This window comes from Gorilla gorilla, chromosome 19 (assembly GCF_029281585.2).
Source record: "Gorilla gorilla gorilla isolate KB3781 chromosome 19, NHGRI_mGorGor1-v2.1_pri, whole genome shotgun sequence".
Lineage (NCBI taxonomy): Eukaryota > Metazoa > Chordata > Mammalia > Primates > Hominidae > Gorilla > Gorilla gorilla.
In genome coordinates this window covers 43,903,477-43,925,674 of record NC_073243.2, presented here as the reverse complement: position 1 = coordinate 43,925,674, position 22,198 = coordinate 43,903,477, and the positions used below count along the sequence as shown (strand labels likewise).

Genomic DNA, 22,198 nt, shown 5'->3' with positions numbered 1-22,198 from the left:
TGATGAAAACCTGTCATTAGAGAGCATGATGTAATTGTAAAGTAGCTGTAAAATGGTTTCTCCATGCATATGAAATATTTCAGATTCCTGCTTTACTATTGTCCCTCTCCTGGTTCTGGACTAACAGTAAAAAGATTCTGGGTGCCTTCCTCATAATTCTACTATTATATCTTCTTAAAATCAAGTTGTCTTGAATCCAACTCCCAGCCACACTGAAGGATCAATGTGATGACTTTTGAGTGAAAAGACCAGATTGAGCATATGCTAAGAGACCATGTTTCCATGCCAAACACATAGAAATGCCAGAAATATTAATAAATTATTCTGTCAAATTAAAAAGAACCAAGTTGAAATCTTAAAAATGAGAAATAGTCATTGAAATAAACAGCTCAGTAGATGGGTTACAGTATAGATTAGACACAGATAAAGAGAGAATTAATGATTTGAAAGATGGAACTGACACAGTTTTTCATATGTAGTATAGAGAGATCAAGAGATAGAAATATGGCAGAAATCAGGAGTCATGGAGGATAGAATGAGAAACTCCAATGTATATCTAATAGAAACTCTAGGAGCAAAGAGCAGAGCTCTGTAAGGAAAGAATAGCGATAATGATAAAAAGCCAAGATTCAAAGACACAGTGGCTGAGTATTGTCTAAATATGGAGACATGGGTTTCTAGAAAGAAAAATTAAGTATGTCAAGAAGGATTGAAAGAGAAAAAAAAATCTTTTGGTGAGTTCCATTGTGGTAGAACAGCAGAATATAAAATCCTAAAATCCACCAGAGTTAGCTATGAGCCAACAGCAATCAGACTGACAGCAGAGTTTTCACTGGTAATTGTCAGAAGACAATAGATACTGCTCTGAAACACTCTAATCCTAGAATTTCATATTCAGTTATTAGGAACCAACCTAAGCCTAGTCAATCACTGCCTTATTTTTTGGGTAAATTTTGGTGGCCTCCAGTGATTAGTAGTAAGTGAGATTTCCTTCTGCACAATCTTGCCACCAGGTAGGATATTTATAATGAAAGCAAGTATCAGGGTGAATTCTACCATGGTCACAAGCATTTTTTGGTAAGCAGGCACACGTAATAGTCATGCTTGTTCTTATAAGGTCAATTAAATTATATTTCTCCATTCTTTAGGCATTTCTACTAATGCCTTGCATGAAAGACTCTCTAGAGGCAGATGTGATAATATTCTAGAAGCAGAATCAGCTCACTTTCCTGTTGGAAATTAACAGAGTCCTCTGTGAAATGGTAGAACACAGGTAGAAAGCGAGCCCATTGCTTGCAGGGAGTTCAGCTGCTGGGTGGACCTAATATTACACCCTGTTCATGCAGAAGTGAAGGAGGTACCTGTACAATATTCCTAACCAATCTGCATAGCTTGACCACCAATTATTTCAACAATTAAAAAATATTTCTAAATCATCATGCCAATTAATGCTCTCCTGTGGTTTTAGACAGCAGTATTTACTGGGCTTGAAGAAGTTGCCTCTGAGGAGTCTAATCTTGAATGGGATCTTTCAATTCTAATTAACCAACCTTGGAGTGTTTATCATTGATTAAGTACTTCCAATCTTTACCAACCACAACCATAGATTACAACTAGCATATATTCAGAAATATATGTCATGCTACTTCTTCTGAAATATTTTAAAACAAACTGTAGACTATATAACACCAGCTGGATGATATTTTAAAAGTGAGGGAAAAATGAAGATATTTTAGATATGAAAGAACTTGAAGAGTTTACCACTCACAGATAGAAATAATAAAGGATGTTGTAAAGCTGGAATAAAAATGGACCAAAAGAAAGGTATGGGATGCAAGAAGCAAACAATAACTTATTTATATGTTTAAAAGCAAAATATAACTAAAATTCTGACATAAAAATAACAAAGGTTCATTTGGGAAGGAAGTTAAAGCAAGCTAAAGTTTAGGAGATAGATACAGATACCAAATAACTTTAGACTCAGTTACAAAAATATAGTTAAGTATGTATTTTAAAATCTAAAGAGTAACCACTAAAAGAATGTACATAGAAAGTGAAACTTTTATTTGTAATTTAAATTAAAAAAATTAAATTGCAAGTTTTATTACTTCAATAACAACAAATAGATTTAACAAAATAGATTTAATTGTACTAAGGAACAATTCACCCACCTATTTATTATGCCATAATAAACTTTTATTTTAGATTCAGGGACTGTATATGCAGGTTTGTTACCTGGGTATATTGCATGATGCTGAGGTTTGGGGTATGAATGATCCTGTCACCCAGGTACTGAGCTTGTTACCCAACAGTTAGTTTTTTGATCCTTCCTCCTCCCCCAGTAATCCCTAGTTTCTACTGTTGTCATCTTTATGTCCCTGAGCACCCAATGTTTAGCTCCCACTTAAAACTGAAAATATGTAGTATTTGGTTTTCTGTTTCTGTGTCAATTTGCTTAGGATAATGACCTCCACATGCATCCATGTTACTGCAAAGGACATGATTTTATTCTTTTTTTGGCTGCATAGTATTCCTAGTGTATATGTACTGCATTTTATTTATCTAATTCACCATTGATGGGCACCTACTTTGATTTCATGTCCTTGCTATTGTGAATAGTGCTGTGATAAACATACAAGTGCATATGTCTTTTTGGTAGAGTGATTTGTTTGTTTCCTTTTGGATATATACCCAGTAATGGTATTTGCTGAGTTGAATGGTAGTTCTGTTTTAAATTCTTTGAGAAATCTCCAAACTGCTTTCCACAGTGTCTGTACTAATTTACATTCCCACTAGCAGTGAATAAGCATTCCCTTTTCTCCACAGCCTTGCTGGCATCTGTTATTTTGACTTTTTGACAAAAGTTATTCTCACTGGTGTGAGATGGTATCTCATTGTGGTTTTGATTTACATTTCTTTGATGATTAGTGAGGTGAAGCATTTTTTCATATGTTTGTTGCCTGCATGTATGTTGTCTTTGAGAAGTGTCTGTTCATACCTTTTGCCCATTTTTAAATGGGGTTATTTGTTTTCTGCTTGTTGAGTTATTTACATTCTTTATAGATTCTGGATGTTAGACCTTTGTTGGTTGATGCATAGTTTGTGAATATTTTCTCCCATTCTGTAGTATGTCTGCTTACTTTGTGGATATTTTTTTTTGCTGTGCAGATGCTCTTTACTTTAATTAGGTCCTACTTGTTAATTTTTGTTCTTGTCACAGCTGCTTTTTAGAGCTTAGTCGTAAATTCTTTCCCAAGGCCAATGTTCAGAATGGTGTTTTCTAGGTTTTCTTCTATGATCTTTATAGTTTGAGGTCTTACATTTTTATCTTTAATCCATCTTGAGTTAATTTTTGTATATGGTGACAGGTGGGGGTCCAGTTTCATTCTTCTGCATATGGCTAGCCAAGTATACTAGCACCATTTATTAAATAGGAAGTCCTCTCCCATTGCTTTTTTTTTTTGACCCAATCTTGCTCTGTTGCCCAGGCTGGAGTGTAGTAGCATGATCTCAGTTCACTGCAGCCTCCGCCTCTTGGGTACCAGTGATTCTCCTGCCTCAGCTGGGATTATAGGCATGAGCCACCATGCCTGGCAGATTTTTGTATTTTTAGTAGAGACAAGATTTCACCATGTTGGGCAGGCTGGTCTCGAACTCCTGACCTCAGGAGTAAGTGCTAGGATTACAGGCATGAGCCACTGCGCCCAACCCCATTTTTTTTTTTTATTTTTGTCAACTTTGTCAAAGAAAGATCAGATGGCTGTAGTGTGTGCCTTTATTTCCGGGTTCTCTGTTCCGTTCCATTGATTTATGTGTCTGTTTTTGCATCAGTACCATGTTTGGTTACTTATGGTATAGTTTGAAGTCAGGTAATATGATGCTTCCAGCTTTGTTCTCTCTGCATAGGATTACTTTGACTATTCAGGGTCTTTTTTGATTCCCTATGAATTTTAGAATTTTTTTTTTTTTTTTTTAGTTCTGTGAAAACAACATTGGTAATTTGATAAGAATAGTATTCAGTCTGTAGATTGCTTTGGGCAGTATGGCCATTTTAGTGATATTGATTCTCCCAATCCATGCACATGGAATGTTTTTCCATTTGTGTCACTATGATTTCTTTCAGCAGTGTTTTGTAGTTCACCTTGTAGAGCTCTTTTACCAATTTGGTTAGATGTATTCCTAGGTGTTTTATTTTTCTGTGTGGCAATTGTAAAGGGGATTGTGTTCTTTATTTGGCTCTCAGCTTGAACATTATAGGTGTATAGAAATGCTATTAATATTTGTGCATTGATTTTGTATCCTGAAACTTTACTGAAGTAGAAAGTATAACTTTTAAATTGGGGTAGAAAATAAAGGATTATGAATGTAAAATTATAGAAGAAATGGACTGAAAGACATACTAAACTCAGGGCAGTGATTTTCTGGGAGTGAAAGCTTGGGGGTAAAAGTGAAAAAGGAGGGATGAGGCTCATGAATAGACAGCAAATAAAATTGTTAATTATGCATCATGGTGATATGGAATTCCAAAATATTAATCTTTGCTATTTTTTTTGCATTGTTCAAAAAAAAAAAGAAGTCTTAAGGAAACCACATGTTACAACTGTGGATCAGTTTAAGTGCAGCAGCTTGGAGGAAATCAAAGGCTTGGATAAAAGGCACACGGAATGAGTGCCTTAAAAGCAAGAACCAACTGTTTCAGTTGTTGTATTAAGTAGATACTCAATAAACTCTTGCAGGTAGAGGTTCAACTCTGAACATGCATCTACTTTCTTCCTGGGACTCCCAACCCCTCCAAACAGCTATCTTTCTCTGAAGGGTCAAGATCTCTCTTGGGATTCTCTGTTGTTGATCTACCCCTTCTGAGGGCAAGCCCCAATAGACACAAAAGTAATTATGGCACCCTGACCTAACCTCAGAATGTCTAGCCTTTAGGTATTTTCAAGTCATTTGGGCTCACTGAACCTTATAAACCCGTCTGTTGAAGACTATTGAATAAATTCCTGGGAATATTTGAGGAAGCAATTCCTCAGCACTACTGGCCTATGCCTGGGATGAGAGTATGCATGCCTCAAAACAATTCCTCAGCACTGCTGGCCTATGCCTGGGATGAGAGTATGCATGCTTCACCTTCGCTACGTGGGGTGAGTTTCTTGCTCTACTGGGTATTTATGGCAGCCTTTCTTCTCTCTTTGTAGAATTGTTGTCATCCTTTCTTTATGACTCCAAGAGAAACTTTATACTGGAGGAAGAATATTCTACCACTTTGGGATGCTTCCAAAGAAATGGGATACCAAAGGAGTGAACTTCAGGTCATTGGAAGTGGCCAAGCTGGAGGGCGACCTATGGAGACATGGTGAGACTGGAAGACCTCTTGGGTCCCTTGTACCTCTGAGATTCAAGGATTTTGGGATCATTGGTGCTAACCCCTAGAATCAGGTTAAACCCTAGAAAACATGCTTGGATAGGGGGCCTCTAAGCAACTAACAAATGTTTCATGCAAAGAAGTAATGCTATTGGTAGAGATTCTGAGGTCAGATACCTTGTTAGATTAGCAAGGTATTTTCTAATGCTTCTGAGAGGCATCAGTTACAGACAATCATAAATTTCATCTGTGAATAAATCTCTAATGCTGCTGCTTCCCCTGCAGTGCAGAACTGACCAGGGGCTCCTCTGATGGAAAGCTATTTGCTTTGCAGTTAGCAAAGGGAATGAAATTCTTTTTGAATTCTTTGATGGGATATCCAGAAATTAAACTTATTCTACTGTCCCTTGAAATGTAAAGTCACATGGCATCCATTTGGTATTTAGTGCATGCAATCTTGCTTGATGAGTTGTTGTTAGGTGCACAGGTTTTGTTTCCTCAATTCATGTATTACCTTCCAGAGGGAGGAGCTGTGTCTTACACTTTGTATCATTCACAGTGTCTAGCAGCATATTCTATACATATTGGTGCTCAATGATTGTTTATTAAATCATTGACATGAGCTAATATAGAGCTTGATAGAAATGATTGAGCTAAGTTTATTTTAAGGATGATGGTCAATGTGTCTCTTCACTAAAGACAATACTTGTCATTGTTTTTTGCTCCTTTATCTTCACAGTCCACTTCTGTATGTTCTCCTGTGGGTCACAGGACTGTCTATGCATCCATACAAAATGCAAAACAGGGGATGACATCCTAGAATGAATTGTGGCAAAACAGCTTCAAACTAGACAAGAAGACAAACAAAATATGGAGGGAAAATTGAATAAAATTAAATACCCAGAGTAACGCCCCCCAATGCAGATCCCCAAACAAGGATTTGAGCACATGGAACTCAACTGAGAGTTCACTCCAGAAGCCACTGGTAGATGGGTGGGGAAGTGAGATGAGAAAGGACACCAGTAAAGGGTACGTGAAAGCCAGGCACCTGGAGCTGGGGCATGTGGGAGAATGTTGGGAGACAGCGTAGGACTTCCCCCGGGGTAATTGCAGCTGGATATTGATTCAGCAGCTTTCATCACTGGTTCAGGCTACCTTTGGGGTCATTAACTCCTTGACTCTTCCACCTTGCCCTATGTGTCAGCTGAGTATGTTCCCAAAATCAGAAAAAGAGCCCTCCTCAGTCAGACAGTCACAGGGGTTCCCAGTAAGCAGTGTTTGTCATGTTGTGTGGAAGTGGAGCCGTGAGGATGGACAGGTTTCAGGGTGCCACTGCAGGTGGCACACATGTGTGCCATGAGGGAATGCTCTGTGCAGCCCGGAAGGGGACTCCTGTGGTGGCAGCCCACATTTCTCCTCCCCTTGGGAACTTGTTTGTCCCTGTCTCACTGTACCTGACTGTGGCAATTCAGCCTTGGCTCTGAGGTCAGCTTCCTCTGCCACCCTCTTTCCTAAGCATTAGGCCAGGGCCCCCAGCTCTGCTCCTGATGGCCAGGGAGAGCCATTTCTGGGCTAAGCACACTGCGGCAACTGAGAGGAGAACAGTGAAAGAAAGGCTGTGTGGCTCTGACCATTTGTCACCTCTGCTGAAGTCGTATTTAGGGAGATTCAGCTTCCAGAGGTGTTTTCATTTTAATAGGCCGCTCTCAGTCTAGAAGTCTACAGGATTCAAAAGAAGGAATGTTTCAGGTGTGATTTGGGCACTCTGACAGTCTATTTGTGGCAGGGCCTCAGGAACATCACACACAAGCAGGAGATCCTGGCTCATTTCTCTCCCTGGTCCTGGCTCCACAGCCTCCATCTCCTCAGAACAGGAGACTGTAGGAAACCCCATTCCCAGGCCACATGGATGCAATAGTCCCTGTCCCACTGGCTCGTACCCTATCCCATCAACACTGCCAGTCCTCTACTGGGAGTAGGATTCTGGGAGAGAGGGAATTCCCTTCTGGGAGGAGCTAGGCTAGGTAGAAGCCATACAACCTGAAGGGTCTCAGACTACCTGGGTTTGCATCCCTGTCTACTCATCAGCTGTAGGCCTTTGGAAAAGTTATCTAAATTCCCTATGTCTCAGTCTCTGCACCTGTGAAATGGGATAATAATAGTACTTACCTCACAGGGTATGTGAGGATGAAATGAGTTATTTTGTGAGAAGTGCTATGAACTGCTAAGAAGTCCTGGCATAGTAAGTGTTGTGAAATATACAGGACAGGAGTGTGGAGCTGAATGCCAGGGGATAGGGGCTCTAACAAGTGGTGGAGTTGACAAGCTGTGTGGCCTTGGAACAGCCGTTTAACCCCTTAGAATCTCAGTTTCTCTTTGTAATATTTACACAAAGTCGTTGTGAGAATTAAGTGAGGTAAGGATGTGAACTATCGAGCACAGAGTTTGTCCCACATAAGACAATTTGGATAAATATTGCAACTGTAGTAAAAGGTCTTACTGAGGATTTACCTTGTCTTTTGCACAAGAGATTAAGTCACTGTGGTGAAACTGAAGAGGAAGCTTTGTCCTTTTTGGATGTGGCTGGGAAGGGGAGAAGATGAGGTACGCGTGAGGATGGAGTGGGGAGGGGAGGATGAGAGGGGGAAGTGAACAAAGGGGAGCTGTAGGAATTTATTCAAAGGAAAAGACATCATTATATTGAAGGGCCATCTGAACCCCCGTGTTTATTGCAGCACTATTCACAATAGCCAAGACCTGCAATCAACCTAGGTGTCCAACAACAGAAGAGCAAATAAAGAAAATGTGATATATATGTGTATATATATATATATATATATATATATATATATATATACACACACACACAATGGAGTATTAATCAGCCATAAAAAGAATGAAATCCTGTCATTTGTGGCACCATGGAGGGAACTGGAGGACACTACGTTAAGTGAAATAAGCTAGGAACAGAAAGTTAAACACTGCATATTCTCACTTATATGTGAAAGCTAGAAAAAGTTGATCTTATAGAAATGAAAAGTAGAATAGAGGATACTAGAGGCCGGGAAGAGTTGGGGGAAGAGGGGGCTAGGGAGAGATTTGTTAAAAGACACAAAATTATGGCTAGATGGGAGGAGTGAGTTCTAGTGTTCTATACCACTGTAGGATGACTGTAGTTAACAATAACATATATATAGTTTCAATTAGCTAGAAGCAGGGATATTGAACAGGAGGAGAACCAGTGGATTTCAAAGGCTGAAAAGAAAGATCTGCTTGCTTTCTAGGGGTTGGAGGCACAGGGATGTGGATTACAGGGAATTGAAATAGTCAGAGAGTTCTTGCTATGTAAAACAATTCTGACAGACAATCCCTGGAATCCTGACACCTGGAGGAGGGAGGGAGGGAGTATCAGCTAAGAACTGCTGTCCTAGAACTCTTGCTGGGGAGAGGGGTGCGCAGCCTTCGCTGAGCTGGACATTAAAGTTGACCATCCTCCCTCAGAAGACCAAAGGTATAAGGCCAGCACAGTGTGGAGGGAACATCTCAGGCTGTGGGCAGTCAGAGTTCAACAGCCATGTTGGTGGCAGCAAGGAACCAGGTAGGAGTGGATTGTTCAGAGACCAGTGCTCTCCTTGCCGAATGTGAGAGGCAGGCTGGCCATTAATATGGGGCTGAGGTTATTAGGAAAATACTGGACTTACTGCTTTATGGTAGGTGGGTGACTGAGGTGGTTTTATTTTCTTTTATATATATATATATATACACACACACACACACACATACATATATATGTATGTATATATACACATATATATGTATATATATGTATGTGTATATATATAGAGAGAGAGATTGAGTGATGGATGCATGCTAGCTGTGGCCTGAATTAATGGAGCAAGTCTTTGTTCTGTGTCCTATTGGTAAAGATGGGAGAATTCTTTAGTGCTCTAGAGTTGTCTGTTCTCACTGGGGCCTTTGGTCAGGAAAGGCGGCCATTCCATGACAAGAAACCCAGGAGCAGGACCTGTGCCCCTCCTCACACAGGATACCTACAACAGGCATTTGTAATGACTTAGAAATTCATGCACTACTTTTCTCATTTAATTCTTATAATAACCCTGCAAATAGGCATTTGTCTGCATTTTACAGATGAGAAAATTGAAGCCTAGAGAGGTGCAGTCATTTGCCCCGGTCTCATGATGGAGGTGGTGCTCAAACACAGGCCAGTTTCAAATTCTGCTTTGCTTCCCATATCCCATTCTCCCCATGAGACTTCACAGTGCCTGTGTGAAGTGCTCCGGATGTTGGGATTGAATACAATGGCAGTTCTATTGCACACATTTTTCTTTCCTGCCAGGAGTCTAGGCTTCTTTAAGTGCATAAATAATACATAAATTAGTATGTTGAGCTGATTCCCACACTTTTTCAACAGACCTTCAGTTCTTCCTGAGATCAATAAAGCTTAAAAGAAAAGAAAAAGCCAACTCAGCTTGTGCATGGATCCTGGACCTTGCTCTAATACAGACCCCGCTCCTGGAGTGTAAGCCATGCTTGACGGCTCAGCTTTCTTGTCACTAATGAGGTGGGATGTGGTTGTGCATTCAAAATCTAGCAAGGACGAAGTGAGTGCACCACTGATTAAACATGGAGAGAAATTTCTTTCCAAAAGGCTGTGTAAGAGGAGAAGCAGGAGATGTATGTAAGATTTCTCATTTGTGCGATGCATCCTCTGAACCACTGTGATGCCACAGGCTGCTGAACTTTCCACAGGGGCCATTAGGGACGAAATCACACCGATGGAATGAAAGGGAAAATAACCAAAGACAACAGCAACAGCTCAAAACACCAGAAAAAGCAGCAACACTGTATCTATCCATCACTGGCCCAACTCGACATCTGGAAAAGAACCCAGAGTAGCTGCCAACCAGATGGCCCCTTGGTGTAAGTGGGAGGAGGTACCTGTCCAGGCACATGCAGCCCTACACAGGCTGAATTTCAGGCCTCCTCGTGCAGGGAACCCTCTTCCCAGCTGTACATGGTCCCCTGAGCATTCACATGTAATTCTCTCATCTTTCCAGCCATTCTTTTTCTCTTTCCTTTTTTTAAGGCTTGGCAGCTACCTTTTTTTTTTTTTTTTTTTTTTTTTTTTTTTTTTTTTTTTAGGACCATGAAGCTGCAGCCTCTGACATGATATGTAGATAAAAGACGTCACGGGGATAAGAGCTAGAGAAAGCTTTAACGAGAAGAGCTTAGACCATTTTCAAAGCTCCTCCACAGTGCACGGAGGGGCCCAAAGCTGGCGGAGCGCTGGGCGACACGCTCCCGCTCGCACCAAGGCCTCGCTCTGATGAGCTGGGCAATTGGGAGACTGTTTGAACAAACCAAAGAAAAATATCAAAAGGCAAATTGGAGTTAGGGAGAAAATGAATAGCCCGTGATCTCCAAGGGAGATTACAGAGGTAATGACAAAGCAGGCAGGTTTTTAGAGGTGCTGTTATTCCAAGAAAGGTAATTTTGTTCAACTTATTTTTTTTTAACGAGAAAGAGGATGAAGAGATCAGCACTAGCTAAATCATCACTGTCAGATAAAAGATAAATCTTTCATTAGGAACCATATCTTTGCATGCCCTTTTGACATTGAAGAATATATTTGATGTAAGGGTTTGGGGCTTTATCAAAACTATAGTATTCTAAAATAAACAAAACCACAATGTCATGTTTTATTGTAGAACAGCCACAAAAAAATGAAAAGAACTTTTAAGATTAATAGCACATTTTCCCTATAGGAGCTTTGTTCTTTTTGATAGCTTTTTAAGATCCATACTCACAGAATGTTTGCATATTCAGCAAACATAGGCTTAGATAACAAGAGGAGCTGCCTTTAACCCCTAGAGATTCAGACTCCATCCAGTCTTCCAGTGCCTGCCAAGCTTGAGAAAGGATAAAAGAAACCCTAACCAAGAAAAGACCCTCAAGAAACTGTCCTGCTGCTCCACCTCCTGGGACTTGGTGCTTCCACCAGGTCCCTTCTTCCTTCCTCTATCCCCCTTCTCATTGGTCCCTCCTCTTACCTGGCCTGGACTGTGCACCTGCCAAGTCTCCCTGGGACTGGCATTGTGCCCATGTCATGGTTCCTGCCTTTGACTTCCCTAAGCCTGTGCCACATCACCACACAGTCTGTTCCCATCCCCCTGGGGAGAGCTCTGCCACCTGGCTGGTCTCCCAACTCATTACCATTGGCTGCAATTCCCGAGTTCTTTGCCTTTCATCAGCCCCTAGCTTCTCTGGACATGATCTTCTGACCAGCCAAGTCTCCTCCTCTTGCCTGCAGCTGTGTTCCCACCTTAATATCTGTCCTACTCTGGTAGACAAATACCTTCCCCAGGTTTCCAAACCCTTTGTCTGGCTTATAAAACACCACTTCTTTAGGAAGAGTTCATGGATCTTCAGTTTTGAGCTCTGCCATCAATAGACTCAGAGACCCCCCTCTCTGTTTCTGTTCCATTCTCTGGTGACTTAGACTCCTCATCCTCTACCCAGTGTTTTTTCTCTTCCAAGAGTCTCCATTACTCAGTGCATGCTCCCTTAGAACATCAGCTTCTATGTGGCCCATTTAGCCACTTTGTCTTCCCTCTGTCTCTCTGTTTCCTTCCCCCGCTCTCTCTCTATCTCCCTATCGGTTATAGGTTTACCTTTCAGCTTCCCTTATTTATTGCCTCACTCTCTGATATTTTTGAGAAATTTTATTTGCACAGCTTACACCTTTTATTTATTTATTTTGCATGAGGTTCAAAACATGCAAACAAAGGAAAAAACAGAGAATTCTCCTACGAATTGCTTGTTCATGGGACGGGTGCCTCCTTCTACTCTAATCAGTCTGGCTACAGGTTGTCCATTTACAGAAAGTACTGTGGATGTGACACGGTTTCTAGGAAGGTCTTGGGGTGAAGCAGGCACCAGGACATGTCTAGCATTTACCATTTACTATAAAGTAAATAAGGTTCAAATTGAAAAATAATTAAAAGGATTGAGCTATTCCAGGTGGATTTAAAAATGGCCTCAGATCTTTCCAGATTATCAGAGTTCACCAAGTCATCCAATCCTTGGGGAAATAAAATTAATGAAATCAGGTTCTGAAATTCTGAAGAAAAAGAGAAAACACACAAACTCAAAAAACAGAACAAAACAAAAAACTCTGAAGAGGCAGCTTTGTGTAGTAGAAGGAGGAGTGAATGAGACCCAGAAAACTTGGCTTGGAGTTGTCTGTGGCACATTGCATGAGGCATTTCTCTGGGGCCGTAGTAGACACTGTGACCCTACCCCGATCCCCATCACGGGCCCAGGGACCCATCTCCCAGCTGCTGTGGGCACTGAGATCTAACAGCTCACGGCTGTTCCTTTCTCTGGGAACCATCCACTTCTGATATCAGCTCCCCACTTTTTGGGGGAAAGCCTACAGCCAGAGCCCTTCAGGCCAAGACTGAACTTTGCTGAGGTCACATCCTTAACCAGCACTTGCTTCTTCCTTATACTACTTCTCTTACTCCCTCAGATGTGTTTCCTGAAGAGCACGCCCTCAGTAAATCATGGGCACCTGAATCCCTGTCTCAGGCTCTGCTTTCAGGGAATGTGTGACCTAAGATAGCAACTCAGTTTACTTCTCTGTGCAGTGAAGTGGGAGGCTGGGTTGATTAGCTCTGAGGTCCCTTCCTACTCCGATATTCCTTGGTTCTTTTTTGTGCATTATCTCACTTCTATTTCCAAAATAGACCAAGCTTAGAAGAAAACTTGTGATAGTATTGGAATAGCTGCATTTCCATGTAGCTTACTACATAACTGACATAAGCTAAGGGTGTCTTAGCTAATCAGATCTCAACACTCCCTTCGGTTACCCCTGGCAATGGGATTTGGAAGTGTTGCAGGGGTGACCACTGTGGTGTGATTTTTATCAATGTGCTTATATTATACACACACAAAGTTCCTGGCTTTCTGAACCATGCAGACATTTCAGAGTGCTGAGTTCCTGGAATGTGAACCTATTCAGTCACTTCTATCAGCCTGCCTTGGTACTTGTCGACACCTAGGCAGATATTTGGAAGTCTCACATGGTGTTCCTCACATAGAACAATTTGTAAGTCATTTACAGCAATAGGCAGACTGTGTTCCAAGTTATTTGTATCTAAAAAGTGTTGGTTGCACATGATTGTATTATTTTCAGTCTCGGCTTGGGTCATGGAAAAACTGAAGATGCATTAGATCATCAAAGAAAATGGCACAAACAACCCTGCAAAAGAAAGGATCTTCTCCCAAATTAAATCTCTTATAATATAACTCCTCTATTGGATGGTTAATTCTAACTATCCAATGTCTCCCTTTTTTGTCTTTAATTTACCAGCCCGGGCAACATGGCGAAACCCCATTTTAACAAAAAATACAAAAAAATGAGTTGGGGGTGGTGGCATGCGCCTTTAGTCCCAGCTACTCAGGAGGCTGAGCCTGGGAGGTCGAGGCTGCAGTGAACCGTGGTCATGCCACTGCACTCCAGCATGGGTGACAGCATGAGACCCTGTCTCAAAAAAAAAAAAAAGTTAACAACCTTTGCCAGAACTTTCTCATATGACCATTGCCAAGTAGCCATCAGTGACTTTCATTTAGGAAACTGTATTAAATGAACCTACTGAACATGCAGTTCTTGGTGTGGAACTCAAGATCTGACTGCTTTCTCTTCTACTGACTTCACCTTGTTAGCACAACAAGGCACTCAACACTCCTGTGACTGAATGAGTTTTGCCATCAATGGGAGATAATTATTCCCAGAGGGTTCTCTGAGTGTTGCTTAGGGAATACTTACAAAGTGCTTGCCACACCCCCAGTAGGGCTCCAAGTCAGCTCACAGTGTTCCTTCCAAACACACAGAGCTAGCTGGGGATCATAGCAACATTGAATTCAGAAGTAAGTGGCTTTCTGCTGTTTCTGTCCCCAGATCTGAACAGTCCCAAGCAGAGACCTCCTAGGGAGCTCCCTCTGCCCTGGGCTTTGCTTTGAGCTCTGAATGGGGTCTATGGTGGGAGAAGAAAGGAGGGAGAAGAATTGGCATCTACTTATGGGCTTTGTACTAAGGGCCCTGCCTTATGCCAAAGGGATCCATGGAGTGGACTCAGGGCTTCTTTTACTGTGTGCTGTGTGTCCTCTTCAGTTCATTTTCCTAAAATCCAAGGCCATCCAGCTTCCAGGGTTCAGGAGAGGAATGGTTCGATGGAGATAGGACTGGGAGACAGAAGACCAGGCTCTAAAGACCAGTATGAGCTTGGCCAAGTCAGTTAACCAGCCAGGACTTAGATTTCTTCACCTGAAACAGAAGGGGCTGAGGAGAAAATGCCTCTTTCAATCACAGAATTGTGCCATTTTAGACATGGTAAAATCCCAGAAATCATCAAGACCAACCTCCTCACTGATGGATGAAGAAATGGGGTTGGAAGAGTCACTTCTGCACCTGCCAGGTCTGTGCTCAGAGTCACTCAGTGTGGGAACTTCATCACTGTGACTCCTGATTGTGCACCTGCCAGGTTTGGTGCTCACCCCAAGCTTTGATGATGTTGGTGACCCAGAGTCAATTTCAGGGTTTAGTTTGAAAGTAAACTTTGGGACTCTCTGGACAGTGCCTGGCACCTAATTTGCATGTACTCCTCTATCCAGTGTAGGTAGAGTGGGTATATAAGGAGAAATTTTAAAATTTTAGGTTATTGCCAATTTCCTTACATACCTGATGTTGTAATTTGAATGTGTCTCCTCCAAAATTCACGTATTGAAACTTAATGGCCAATGTGACAGAATTAAGAGATGAGGCCTTGAAGAAGTGATTAGGCCAACAGGGCTCCTCCCACATAAATGGGATTAAAGCCCTTATAAAAGAGGCCTCACGCGGCAGTGTTTGGCTCTCTTGCCCTTCTGCCTTCCACATGGGAGGATGCAGCATTCTTCCCCTCAGGAGGACACAGCAACAAGGCACCATCTTAGAAGAAGAGAGATAGGGCCCTCACCAGCTGGCACTTTGAACTGGGACTTCCCAGGCTCTAGAACCATGAGAAATAAGTTTGTTCTTTATAAGTTACCTAGTTCCAGGTATTTTGTTAAACCAGCACAAAACTGACTAAGACTCCTGAGGAGAAGGTGAGGGGTTCATTGGTACAATACTCAGTTGGGTGGTGGTCAGAGTGGGCACTGGGTGTGTGTCCTACTCAGAGCATAGCACAATGGAGGTGGAGAGAAGATGAGAAGCATGATGCCTGGTTGGTGATAGAAGGGTATGGGTATTCCTCAGCATAATTCCTGGTGTTACTGATTAAAGGGCTGTGGATTACTTCCATAAAAGAGCTCAGACCTTGGACAGGTTGACTAATTCAATAAGCAGGGACACTACTGTGAGTTGTTTTCCAGGGCTGAACTGAAAGGACACTTGATTGTCCTACAATGATGGAGTTATAGAGTATGGAGACCCAAGATTAACCTTTCTAAAGCACGTGCTGGGTATTACTCTGGGTGTGGGTGTGGAGAAAGGAGAGAAAAACTGAGAAACTCAGAGACAGAGTTTGAAGAGGACTTTGTAAGTGAAGGTTTTTACCATCCCTTGGTAAGTGTGTCCCTTTAAGGAAGAAAGGGGCTGGCTCCCATTTGGATCTACACATCCCTGGGGAAGATATCAGAATTTTCCATTAATAAACTTAGGAGTTTTAAGATCCATAAAGTCTATGTGGGGAATTGAGTTGGTAGTCAAACCCTTGAATTAAAGCTTGATTTCAGAGTCTCAGTAGGTGTGGGTGAGGTGAGGTGAGGATGGCATGGGTGCCTCACCTAAACAAATGAATCGTGGAAAATACCTTGAATCACCTAGCCCCACCTTCCTCCCACTGCAGGAATCCCTCACACAACAGCTCAAACAGATAATCCTGTAGCTTCTGTTTCAGTTCGTGCATTGACAGGAAACTAACGAACCTCTTAACAGTGATAGGCTTCAACAACCCACTGTGGGCTGACGTTAATTGTTAGAGGCTGCTTCCTTGCATGAAATTAAATATGCCTCCTCTTGGCCATAGTTCTCCTCTCTAGAGCTAAACAATTATATTGACTTTCAACATACTGTCATTCCAAAGAGAGCTATTCAGCCCCCACCTTACTCTTCCCCCATTGTTTTCTTTTTCAGGCTAAATCTCTTCAGTTCATCCCCTTGTTGATCACAGAACATACTTCTAGATTTCTCTGAGCTCCTTTGGATGTCTTCTGATTTGTCAACATGTGCTATGGCCTGGCCTCTTTCTTCTCTCTGTAAGCCAAGAGGACCATAGCACTGGGCTTTCCTCCATGTGGCAGTTAGGAGTTTTCTGAGCCTTCTTGAATGATTCTTTTGGCACAGTCTGGCCTGCTCTGTGCCTAGTGACCATTTGTGGCTGCCCAAAGGTTGGGGAACTTTGCCCAGGTGGGAATAGTCTGACCTGGAAAGCTCCTTTCCCCAAGAAGTATAGGGGAACTAGGTTGGAAAAGACTTGCCTGTCCTCTTCAGGGATCTGTCTACTCCTTAGAATAGTCTGCACCTCTCATTTTCTCAAAGATCATGGCCCCGCTAAGGCCCAAGGCCACAGCATAGAATTAATTTTGGTCCTAAAGAAGAGTAGATAATGATCTGGCATTACTGATCTCCATCCATCCATCCATCCATCCATCCATCCTCACATCAATCATTTATCAGCATGCACTGAGCACTGACTTTTTCACAGGCAATGAACTAGGCAGGGAAATAGGACCTGTGAGTTGCAGTTTCCTGCTGAGGAATCTCTCTTCTCTTCCTGAGCCCCACCCCTCTGTAAGTAGTCAGAGACTCAAAGAAGACTTAAGAAGATCCAGGAAGATTAAGGCAGAGCCTCAAGAAGGTCACAATCTAAAGTAAGTTTATAATGAAACATTTCAATGAAGGATGATATGGTTTGGCTGTGTCCTCACTGAAATCTCATCCTGAATTGTAGTTCCCATAATCCCCACATGTCATGGGAGAGACCCAGTGGGAGGTAATTGAATCATGGGGGCAGTTGGCCCCCATGCTGCTGTTCTCGTGATAGTGAGTGGGTTCTCACAAGATCGATGGTTTTATAAGGGGCTGCCCCCTTCACTGGGCACTCATTCTCTCTCCTGCTCTCCTGTGAAGAAGTGCCTTCCACCATGATTATAAGTTTCCTGAGGCCTCTCTAGCCATATGGAACTGTGAGTCAATTAAACCTGTTTTCTTTATAAATTACCCAGTCTCAGGTATTTCTTTATAGCAGCGTGAGAATGGACTAATACAGTAAATTTGTACCGAGGAAGTGATGTGCTGCTATAAGGACACCCGAAAATGTGGAAATGACTTTGGAACTGGTTAACAGGCAGAGGTTGGACCAGCTTGGAGGGCTCAGAAGAAGACAGGAAGAAGTGGGAAACTTTGGAACTGCCTAGAGAATTGTTGCATGGCTTTGACTAAAATGCTGATAGTGATATGACAATGAAGTCCAGGCTGAGGTGGTCTCAGATGGAGATGAGGAACTTGTTGGGAACTAGAGCAAAGGCGACTCTTGCTATGCCTTAGCAACAAGCCTGGTGGCATTTTGCCCCTGCCCTAGAGATTTGTGAAACTTTGAACTTGAGAGAGATGACATAGGGTAGCTGTTGGAAGACATTTCTAAGCAGCAAAGCATTCAAGAGGTGACAGCATGAGATTTGGGAAAATTTGCTGCCTAATGATGCAATAGAAAAGAAAAACCCATTTTCTGGGGAGAAATTCAAGCCTGCTGCAGAAATTTGCATAAGTAACAAGGAGGTGAATGTTAATCACCAAGACAATGTGGAAAATATCTCCAGGAAATGTCAGAGACCTTCACTGCAGCCCCTCCCATCACAGGCCCAGAGGCCTAGGAGCTAAAAATGGTTTCCAGGCCCAGGCACCCACTGCTGTGTGCAGCCTAGGGACTTGGTGCCCTGTGTCCCAGCTGCTTCAGCTAAGGCTAAAACAGGCCAAGGTACAGCTTGGGCCATGGCTTCAGATGGTTCAAGCCCCAAGCCGTGGCAGCTTCCACATGGTGTTAAGCCTGCAGGTGCACAGAAGTCAACAACTGAGTTTTGGGAACCTCCACCTAGATTTCAGAGGATGTATGGAAATTTTTGGATATCCAGGCAGCAGTTTGCTGGAGGGGAAGAGCCCTCATGGAGAACCTCGGCTATGGCAGTGTGGAAGGGAAATGTGGGGTCGAGTCCCCACACAGAGTCACCACTGGGCCACTGGCTAGTGGAGCTGTGAGAAGAGGGCCACCGTCCTCCAGACCCTAGTATGGTAGATCCACCAACTACTAGCACCATGCTCCTGGAAAAGCTGCAGACACTCAATGCCAGCCTGTGAAAGCAGCCAGGAGGGGCATGTACCCTGCAAAACCAGGGGGATGGAGCTGCTCAAGGCCATGGGAGCCCACCACGTGGGAGCCCACCATATGAGAGCATCCGCATGAACTGGATGTGAGAGATGGAGTCAAAGGAGATTATTTCAGAGCTTTAAGATTTAATTACTGCCTCTTTGGATTTTGGACTTGCATGGGGACTGTAGCCCCTTCATTTTGGCTAATTACTCCCATTTGGAATGGGTGTATTTATCCAATGCCTGTACCTCCACTGTATCTAGGAAGTAACTAACTTGCTTTTGATTTTACAGGCTCTTAGGTGGAAGGGACTTGCCTTGTCTCAGATGAGACTTTGGACTTGGACTTTCAGTTTAATGTTAGAATGAGTGAAGATTTTGGGGGAATGCTGGAAGGGCATAATTATGTTTTGAAATGTGAGGACATGAGATTTGGGAGGGGCTGGGGGTGGAATGGTATGGTTTGGCTGTGTCCCCACCCAAATGTCATGTTGAATTGTAGTTCCTATAATCCCCACGTGTCATGGGAGGGACCCAGTGGGAGGTGATTGAATCATGGGGTCAGTTACCCCTGTGCTGCTGTTCTTATCATAGTGAGTTAGTTCTCATGAGATCTGATGGTTTTATAAGGGGCTTCCCTCTTCACTGGGCACTTATTCTCTCTCCTGTCTTCTTGTGAAGAGATGCCTTCCACTATGATTATAAGTTTCCTGAGGCCTCTCCTGTCATGCAGAACTCTGAGTCAATTAAACCTGTTTTCTTTATAAATTACCCAGTCTCAGGTACTTCTTTATAGCAGAGTGAGAATCAACTGATACAAGGGGGCAAAAGGGAATATCCTCATTGCAGGATATATTAAAGGAGATGTAAGAATCTCAGGCAGTAGGATAGGAAAACTGGGGAGGTAGGAAGAAATAGCAAGCTTAGTTCAAAAAGTGTATACTTGGATCACCATTATGCCTTTTGTTTAATTGAAGTTGATATACTTAATTTCCTGAAAATTTATACAACTCTAAAAGAGAGTAGAATGTGTTCATATTTATGACAAGGGGGCATGGATTTTTAAAAACGCCGAGAATCCCTGGCTTGAAGCTTATTGGGAAGGGTTGGGCCCTTCCCTCACTGCTTCTGTTCTCCCTTTCTCCTGAGATGGATGTAGCTATTTTTACTCTCACTGCTTATGGCTTACAGTTCACTGATTCTGAAGAATGGGGAATCTTTTCTTGGCACACCCTATAGATCAACTTCTGGGACATTTTCTACTTCAGGTCTAGCTGCTCATGGAGCAGGGAAGCTGAGGAATAGAAGAGAGGTTAGTCAGCAGGAAGTGATATTTTGTTGCTGTGTCCTCTGCCCACTGTCTGGCTTCTCTGCAGGCCTTGCTGCTTCTGTGCCTGCAAATACCCAGGTTTCTTGGACCACCTCAAACCCTTTCCTTTAGTGAAACTGAGTCCAGGCCAAAGGCGGCAGATAGTCTACCCCCACTGCATACCACTGGGATGGTGCTGACATCCCTGAGGATGGTGCCCATGGATGCAGAACAGTCAGTAGTAATGAAACTCACAGTCAGCTAGGAACTTATTAATAGCAGGCAGGGAAATATGCCAGGGTTTGCAGCATCTCATTCAGCTGCCTTGCACCAGCTGCTGGAGCCAGAGGTAACATAGCCCTACCTCCACACTCCCATCCCTGCTCCCAGAATTTGCTCTATCTTCCAGGCAAAAGTTTCCCGTCAAATCGCCCAAAGATTTATCTCATCTAGGTCCTGGGGGACTTTGTTCCTTTAGCTTTGTTTGCTTTAGTCAAGCACCTGTCAGTTCCAGGTGGAGTTTTCCTGTGTATATAGTAGGTGCTCAATAAATGTTCATTGAATGAAAGGTGTATTGGGCTGTTAAAGGAAAGGTGTATTGGGCTGATGGCAGGAATGGTTTTTGCCAGGTAGACTTCTTGAATGCTGGAAATGATTTTCATGGAGGGAAACATTCCTGTGTGTATTGAGAGTGATGAGCTGGTGTAGTTTTAGTACTCAGTTCCCTGCAGAGAAGCTGGGCAGATCATGTGCATTAGAAAGTCTGGAGGTTGAGAAGGAGAGCCTAGCATGCTGAGTGTGTCCACAAACAGAGATATTAGTGAGGCATCTGGGTCTGACCAGCTCAGGAACCTCGGAGAAGGAGGTGGGCTGCCTCAGGGGAGGTAGCTCACCAACAAAGCCCCATCAGTCTCAATAAGTGGGAGCAGGGCTGGCTCCATAATTTTCAGGGCCCAGTTAAAATGAAAATGCTGAATCCCTTGTGGAAAAATTACAGACTTTCAAGATGGTGATGGCAGATCATTAAACTAATCACAAACTCTTCTAAGTGCAAGGCTTAGTGCAACGAGTCAGGTTACATGGCCCTGGGTAGGAGTCATTGCCTGTCCATATTTCCACTTTAAAGGTAGACCAGTTGTAACGTTTTGGGAAAGTATTTTCAGTCAGCTCCTCTCTGATGCATTCCCTTTTTACTCTTTCCTTGACCTATTAGCATTAAGCCTGCTTTGCTCTGGTTGCAAACTCACTGTTTGTTCGGCATTACCTCCTTGCTCTGCTATCAGCAGCTAGCAAGTCTGAGGTTCTCCATGGTGAATAATATTATCTCTAATCCTTTCAGAAATGCTTAGTGGTATTTTTACCCCCATTTTACAAATAAGAAAACATATGGTCAGAGGTACAAAGTAATTTGGCTAAGGCCACATAATTTGTAAATGACAGAACCATGATCAGGATGGCTTCAAAAACCCATACTCTTTCTATTCCGTACCTTTTCTTTGAGGATGCAATTGTGTCTTGTTAATTTCTGTGTCATCTGCAGGCTCTCAATACTTTTTCTTGTGATAAGAGAACCAGTCAGAGGTGAAACTTGAAAGAGAGATTTAGGGATCTTGACTCCCAGGTAGCACTCTGTTCACCTGGCTGTGGTACCATCCTGTCTATTTCTAAGCATCCTAAAATAAAGATAACTGCTGCATATTAGGGGTTTCCTGGATTATGGACCTCCATTGATGTTGAGGGTTCCCTTGCTTGGGCTCGATTTGTACATCTTCCTGCCTCTCATAGGCACTGACCTAATTCCAGCCAACCGCATTGTCCCGGGTGGGTTCTCTGACTAAACCTGTCTCCTCTCCTGCCCTGGGGAGCTGGGCTGATCATGCAGAAACTTAAGCAATTTGCTCTACCCTCTTTTCCCAAAGACTCAGCCACAGCAGGTCCCCATCAGCTAGTTCTTTGCTCCCTTTCCCCCAGGCTTCACCCTGACCCCCTCAGCTTTCCAAAAGCCCCTCCCAAACAGAAGGTAAGTGCAATTGCTATCATCTCTCCAGGAAAGAGAGGAAAGAGCAAGTGAACACATAAGCAAGGAGACCATTTT

General features: G+C 42.8%; 1 long non-coding RNA gene across 1 annotated transcript in view; it reads left to right on the top strand.

The window, feature by feature from the left end:
* The window catches only part of LOC129528083 (uncharacterized), a 28,315-nt gene extending 14,677 nt beyond the window's left edge, over window positions 1-13,638 (top strand). Inside the window, exons 2-4 of the long non-coding RNA XR_008673277.2 lie at window positions 5,196-5,353; window positions 9,795-10,303; window positions 13,581-13,638. This is a non-coding gene — a long non-coding RNA (uncharacterized lncRNA). The remainder of the gene's footprint in view (window positions 1-5,195; window positions 5,354-9,794; window positions 10,304-13,580) is intronic.
* The last annotated feature ends 8,560 nt before the right edge of the window (window positions 13,639-22,198 follow it).